This window comes from the organism of the source record quoted next, unplaced genomic scaffold (genome assembly GCF_019419815.1).
Source record: "Pyrus x bretschneideri cultivar Hongxiangsu unplaced genomic scaffold, Pyrus_bretschneideri_v1 Contig60, whole genome shotgun sequence".
Lineage (NCBI taxonomy): Eukaryota > Viridiplantae > Streptophyta > Magnoliopsida > Rosales > Rosaceae > Pyrus > Pyrus x bretschneideri.
The window spans coordinates 265,998-273,541 of record NW_025999799.1 but is presented as its reverse complement, the minus strand read 5'-3'; the positions used below and the strand labels follow the sequence as shown (position 1 = coordinate 273,541).

Genomic DNA, 7,544 nt, shown 5'->3' with positions numbered 1-7,544 from the left:
GTAGATCACGTGTGGGAGCTTGTTCACCCTTTGCCCTAAAACTGCACCAATAGCATAGTCAGAGGCATCACACATTAATTCAAAAGGTAAAGACCAATTTGGTGCCATAATAATAGGGGCCGAGTTTATTCATGTTTCAAAGTATTGAATGCATCCATACAAGCTTTATCAAAATGAAATACAACATCTTTAGCTAACAGATTGCATAATGGACGAGTGATCATTGAAAAGTTCTTAATGAAACGACGATAAAAACCCGCATGCCCCAAAAAACTTCTTACTCCCTTCACGGTTGTGGGAGCTGCCATATTGGTGATGATGTCAATTTTGGCTTTGTCCACCTCCATTCCTTGGCTAGAGATTACATGCCCCAACACAATTCCTTGTTTCACCATAAATTGGCACTTTTCCCAATTGAGAACCAAATTTGTTTCCTGACATCTTTGAAGTACTAAAGAGAGATGGTTAAGACATTCATCAAAAGAGGAACCAAACACTGAAAAGTCATCCATAAATACCTCAATGAATCTTTCTACCATGTCAGAAAAGATTGCCAACATGCATCTTTGGAATGTTGCTGGAGCATTGCAAAGTCCAAAAGGCATTCTTCTATATGCAAATGTGCCAAACGGGCAAGTAAAGGTAGTTTTCTCTTGATCCTCCGGAGCAATTGCAATTTGATTGTAACCTGAGTAACCATCAAGAAAACAATAGTGTGAGTAACCTGCCAATCTCTCAAGCATTTGATCTATGAAAGGCATAGGAAAGTAATCTTTTCTAGTGCTAGAATTCAACTTCCTGTAATCGGTGCAAACACGCCAACTAGCCGTGGGCTTTGTGGGCACAAGCTCTTTGTTTTCATTCTTCATCACCGTGATTCCCACCTTCTTAGGTACCACCTGAATAGCACTCACCCATTTGCTATCAGAAATGGGATATATGATCCCCACATCTAACAACTTCAACACTTCATTCCTCACAACTTCCTTCATGTGTGGATTGAGCCTCCTTTGTGGTTCCCGGGTTGACTTTGCTCCTTCTTCCAAAAGAATCCTATGCATGCACATGGTAGGGCTTATTCCCTTGATATCTGCAATAGACCAACCAATAACTGATTTGAACTCTTTTAACACCCTAATTAGTTTATCTTCTTCATTTGGGGTGAGGTCAGAAGTTATGATAACTGGAAGAGTTTCAAATTCAGCTAGATATGCATACTTTAGATGTGGTGGAAGTGGTTTAAGTTCAAGTTTTGGTGCCTTAACAGTGGAAGGGGTTAAATGTGACCTCGATGATTCTAAAGGCTCTAAAAGAGGTAAAATATTCAAAAGATACGGTGCCAATGCTTCCAAGGCAGCTACCTCTTCCATGAGTGCATCTTCTTCATCAAACTCATCTTGAGATTGACTCAAAATAGTTTGTAATGGTTCATTAGATTGTGCCTGCAAGAACTTAGAGAAAACAAGCGAATCAAGCACATCAATGGCATAACAATCAAGAGATGAAGAAGGATGTAAAAGAGACTCAAACACTTTGAATTGAAAGGTCTCTCCTAGCACTGTCATAGTGAGGAGTCCATTTTGCACATCAATGATGGTCTTGGCCGTGGCCATAAACGGTCTCCCAAGCAAAATAGGCAATTCTCGGTCATGTATAGGAGCTTCTTCCATGTCCAACACTACAAAATCCGCAGGCAAGATTAGTTTATCAATTTGAACTAGAATATCCTCTACTATACCTCTTGGATATTTCACGGATCTGTCCGCAAGTTGTAATGAGATGGTGGTGGCTTTCAATTCCCCCAAACCTAGTTGAAGGTACACAGAATAAGGCATTAAGTTGATGCTAGCACCTAAGTCAAGCATCGCCTTCTCTACCTTCTTATCCCCTATGGTGATGTTGATAGAAAAACTTCCTGGATCCTTGAGCTTTGGTGGAAGTTTTCTTTGCAACACGGCACTTACATTCTCGGACACCACTACTTTCTCATGTGGTCCATACTTCCTTTTGTAGTTGTTTAACTCTTTGAAGAACTTCCCATAAGCTGGCATGTTCCTAACGACATCAAGCAAAGGTAAGTTAACATTCACCTTACTTAGAATATCAAAAATCTCCTTAAATGACTTATCCTGCTTGCTCTTGGCAAGTCTTCCAGGGAATGGTATTGGTGGAGTGTAAGGTTTCTCGGCCTTGTGAAGATTTGGTGCTTCAAACGAGGGAGTAGCATGGCTTGGTTCCTCATTTGGTTTCTCATTTTCTCCTTGAGTAACCCTTGCATTCACATGATCAGATTCATTAGTAACTTCATTGCCAACTCTATTATTGATAACCTTACCACTTTTAAGTGTAGTGATTGCTTTGGCTTGCTCTTGGTTCCTTTGGAGTATCACGGGTTGGCTTGGAAACTTTCCAACCTCTCTTTGGCTCAAGGCATCTGCAATCTGCCCCAATTGTGTCTCCATTTTGGTTAGAGCCGCCGAATGTTGTTGGAGAGTGCTATTGGTGGTTTGTTGGAATTGCAAGGTATTTTGGGCTAACAATTTAACCGTATCCTCAAGAGTGGGTTTTGGTTGGAAGTTTTGGAATTGATTGTTGTTCTTCCACGAAAGATTGGGATGATCTCTCCAACTTGGGTTATATGTATTGGAATACACATCATTCCTTGGCCTTTGATTGTAAGAATTCATGAGGTTCACTTGCTTTTGGACATACTCGGGGTAAGCCTCCCTAGATGGACATTGATGAGTAAGGTGGCTTGGTATGTTGCAAATGGCACACACTTCACTTGCTTTTGGCACCATGTTGAGCACGGATTCAAGCTTCTTTTCTAGGTTAGCTACCTGCAAAGAAAGATCATGATTAGAGCTTGTTTCATATACTCCAACTCTCTTACCCCTTACATCTTTGTGTTGAGCATTAGATCCCAACATCTCATAAATGTTATATGACTCTTGAGCATTCTTTTTCTTCAAAGCTCCACCTGCTGCATTATCAACAGTTGATTGACATGTTTGGGTTAGTCCATCATAGAAAATTTGCATTTGTAAGTGAAGAGGTAACCCATGGTGTGGACATTGCAACAAAAGGCCTTTAAAGCGCTCCCAACACTCATTGAAAGGTTCTCCATCATCTTGTTTGAAGTTGAAGATTTGTCCCCTTAATGTGGCTGTCTTTTGAGTGGAAAAGAACTTTTCCAAAAACTTCTTAGCCATGGCATCCCATGTGGTGAGTGAACCAGGTACTAGAGTCATCAACCAACCCTTGGCCCTATCTTTCAAGGTGTAAGGGAACACTCTCATCCTCAGATTTGCTTCACTTACTCCCTGTAAAGGTAAACCACTCACAACATTGTAAAATTCTTTAATATAAGCTAAAGGATCTTCATTAGGTAAGCCATAAAAAGAAGGAAACATATGGAAATGTGAAGATTTAAGACCATAGTTTCTAGCTTCTGTGGGCAGCAAGATGCATGAAGGTGAATTTGGTATGATTGGTTGAGCAAAATCCTCCAAAGCTCGAAGATCATCTTGGTTGCCCGCCATCTCTTCTTCTCTTTCCCAATTAAAGTGCTCAGATCCTTCACTTGTTGGACTAGACGGTTTCCCTTCCTCTTCTTCACGGACAATGGAGGAACTTGTTGGCACAAAGCTTTCCAAAGTGTTGCCCTTTAACCGTTCAATTCTTTGGCCTAATTCAGCAAGTCTATTTGACATATACTACCTTAAACAAGATAAAACAAGTTTGAATAAAAATCAGAAATCTACTTAAAATGAAAAGAACAAGGTTTAATATCAAAACAAGCAATTATAAGGGACTGAAATCAGTCCCCGGCAACGGCGCCATTTTGATTGATGTTTTCCTTCTTCGTGCTAGAATATGTTTAGTATAATGGCACACGTAAAGGTGTCGAATCCACAGGGACTAATTGGACCTATACAACTACTTGTTTTGCAAGAACTCTATAAGAGAAATAAAACTAATCAACTTAGGCAGATTTGTTGTTGTAACTTGAAAGCACAAGAAAATGAAATAGACACAAATAAATGAATCAACAACTAATAAAATGAGATAGCACAAATGGAGATGAAGCTAGGGATTCGGTTTCACCATTGCTAAGCCATGTCCATGCTTGTTGAATCAGATTATACTCATCCATCTACCTATTTCTTGGGTTTGTTTCACTTAGATATGATCAACCATATGATGTGTGGACTTGATCAAATGTTCCTAATCCTGAACCTAAGTGTGATGTGCAACTTTGGTCCTTAATCAAGAACATGACACGCACAAGAAACTTTCATAAAACCAAAGGAAACACTCGGTAGGTTGTTTGCAAAGCATTCCCTTCATTCATTCACATATCCACCAAGAGTATGCATGATGTGTGCTTTACTCTTGGCTAAACAACCTGTGGTTAAATCAAATGGTGATCAAACATTAAAATCAACACACAAAGTCACAATTAAATCAGAGAATGAAACAAGAAATAGATGGATCAACTGAGCATTCTGAAATAACTACATGGCAATCTTGCAAGGCTACATCGAATCCCTAGAAAGAGATTAGTTACACTTCATGTTTACAGAATGTTTGATATAAAAATATACAACATGAATGAACATAGAATTAAGGAGAAAGAACCCTTGAAGCAAAACTGATGTCGAAATCCTTTAAGAGTTGCCTTCGGTGTGGTGCTCCAAGTGTGTTGTAAATGAAGGTGGAGCGGCTAAGGTTGAATGGTTTCTGCGAAGGGGAGAGTGTATGGAATGAAGCCGAGAAGAAGTTGTGTAGAAATGGAAGGGGATTGGCGGCAAAAGGGAAATGTTTGTGTTGTGTGTTGTGTTGTGAATGGAATTTCTGTGGTGGATGGAATAGTAAGGGAATGGGAGCTCACGGTAATGAGGGAAGATTGGATGTGTTTGTGGTATCTTGTGTATGAAAATGAGATGTCCTTGAATGAATGAATGCAAGGGTTTTTATAGGAGGAGTAGAGGTGTATATGGCTGTTTGTTTAGAATGCATGTGGCTTGTTAATGATGGAAAACAGCTAGGAAAACATGTGAAAGCTGGAAATGCATAAGGGGTACACGGCAATGATGCTTGTTGGTGCTGGAATTGCATGTGTGTGAGGTGTGTAGGTGCTGAAAATGCATGTGAATGCATGCTGGAAATGGGAATGAAAGGCACGGCATTGAGTTGGGAAATGAAGTGTGTGTGAATGCCTGTGAGTACATGTGAATTAAAGGGGTGTGAATGATTATGGGATGCTGGAAATCTGGAGTGGAATGGGTTATTCACGGCATTAAGTGAAGTGAAATGATTAAATGTTTAATGGTTGCATGTGAATGAATTGTTTGTAGGGAAAGAATGGGAGTGACACTAGGTTGAATGATGATGAGTGCATGTGAATTGAAATGCATGTGGAATGAATGAAATGCATTGATATGCACGGCAAAGGAAGTGGATTTTCTGCTGAAAATGAATTAAAGGGTGCATGTGTTGATTTGTGGTGCAATGATGAAGTGGGAAGGTGGAAATGCAAAGGGGAAATGCTGAAATGAAAGGGAAGTGCTCGACAAAGGAAAGTGAATGTAGATGGGTGCATGTGTTGGTGGTTTTGCATGTGAATTAGAGGGGGAAGGCATGTGCAATGAGTGGTTTTTTGTGATGCATGGTTGAATGATTAAAGAGTGCATGTGGGTTGGAAATGTGGCTGCAATGATGAAGTGTAATGGCTGAAAATGGGATGGATTTGCAAGGGCCACGGCAATGAGGGAAGATTGTGTTCATGTGGCTGAAATTGGTGTGTAATTGGGCTAGGGTTTAAGTGCATGAAATGGACCCAAATTGCTCCTCCTTGCATGGCAAGGAATGGTGTTTGTGTTAAGCCCATGGCAAGGTGTTATGTGATTGGGTTAGGGCCATTGTTTTGTGTCCTCAAGTGCATACAAGGCCTTCAATTTCATCCAACACTTGGGCTCCAAGTATAAGCTATCCATCCTTAGCCCAATAGTGCTCCAAAACACTCCACAATGCATCCTTTCGTCAAACACGTCTTATTATCCTGAAAACACACAAAAGAAGCATAAAGGACTAAAATAACTAAAGAAACATAACGTAAATGTACGAGAACAAGCCATTTAAGTTGCACGAATATGCTCCTATCACATGTTTGAAATATGAATTGATTTCTTCCAATTGTGATTTGTTAAGTTGTGATTGCAATTCAATTATCTGTTTATTAAAAACTTGTTTTTGTATGTTGATTGATAGGAGCATATTTAGGCGACTTACTTAGCTTGTTTTCGTGCATTTATATTGTTAATTCATAGTTGTTTTAGTAGTTTAAGCCATTTTCGTGTGTTTTTAGGTTTATATGGCTAAGGAAGCAAAAAGATGCATTTTGGAGCATTTTGGAGCAAAATTGGACTTGGAATGGATAGCTTATGTTTGGAGCAAAAGGAATGGACGAAATTGAAGGATTCCTAATCCATTGCAGCCACATGCACCCATAATCATTCACACCTTGCAGCCACATGCATTCACTCTTCATAAATCAGCCAATGCACATTCAATCATTCACACTAAAACCTTGCACATGCTTTCCCATTTCATTATTCATTCACTTTGCAGCCACCATTCACTCTTTAATCCACATGCATTCATGATCATTCACCCTAGCTTTAATTCACATGCTTTCCCAACAAATAAAACAGCCAACACATGCACTCCCTTTAATTAATTCAACCTAGCTGTCAAAGCACATGCACATTCACCCTTCATTCCAGCCATTCCACATGCATTTCCAACCCACATGCACCCTTTAATCATTCAACCATGCAACCACACATTCACCCACATGCATTCCCCCTTTAATCCACATGCTCTCCCATTTCAGATTGCATTCACATTCACTCACCACAAATCAGCCACATGCACTTTGCCTTTCATCATTGCACCACAAATCAACCACATGCACATTCACCCCTTTCTCTCCCTATAAAACCATGCAATGCATTCATACACAACATTGATTCTTCCATTTCAGAAATTCACCCATTCACACATCAAAACTGCCCTTTGGCCGTGAGTTCCCTATTAATCCAAACACCACCAGAAATTCAGCCATTCCACCACTCCCCAAACCATTCACACCATCAAACTATCCTTAGACCTTGTGCTACAACGAAGAGGAAGAGAAGAGTGCCTAAACGTTCATACAATTCAAGTTTGAGTTGTTGGAATGTTTAGGTGTTTCTTTGATTTCAATGTTTAATTTCAATACTCTTTGTTTTGTACGAATGAGGAATGGAAGAGAAGAGTGCCTAAACGTTCATACAATTCAAGTTTGAGTTGTTGGAATGTTTAGGTGTTTCTTTGATTCTCTTTATTTTGTACGTATGAGGAACTAAACCCCCCCTTGGCTAGGGGGGGATTCGAAATATATGTTTATGCTTGCATTTTGATTTGATTACTTCTAATTGCATTTCATAAGTTATGGATTCAATTTGTTTAACTGTTTGATTGATAACTTATTTATGTAT

At 39.6% G+C, this 7,544-nt stretch overlaps 1 pseudogene; it reads left to right on the top strand.

The window, feature by feature from the left end:
- The first annotated feature begins 3,057 nt into the window (after positions 1-3,057).
- LOC125471724 lies at positions 3,058-3,168 on the top strand (annotated as a pseudogene).
- The last annotated feature ends 4,376 nt before the right edge of the window (positions 3,169-7,544 follow it).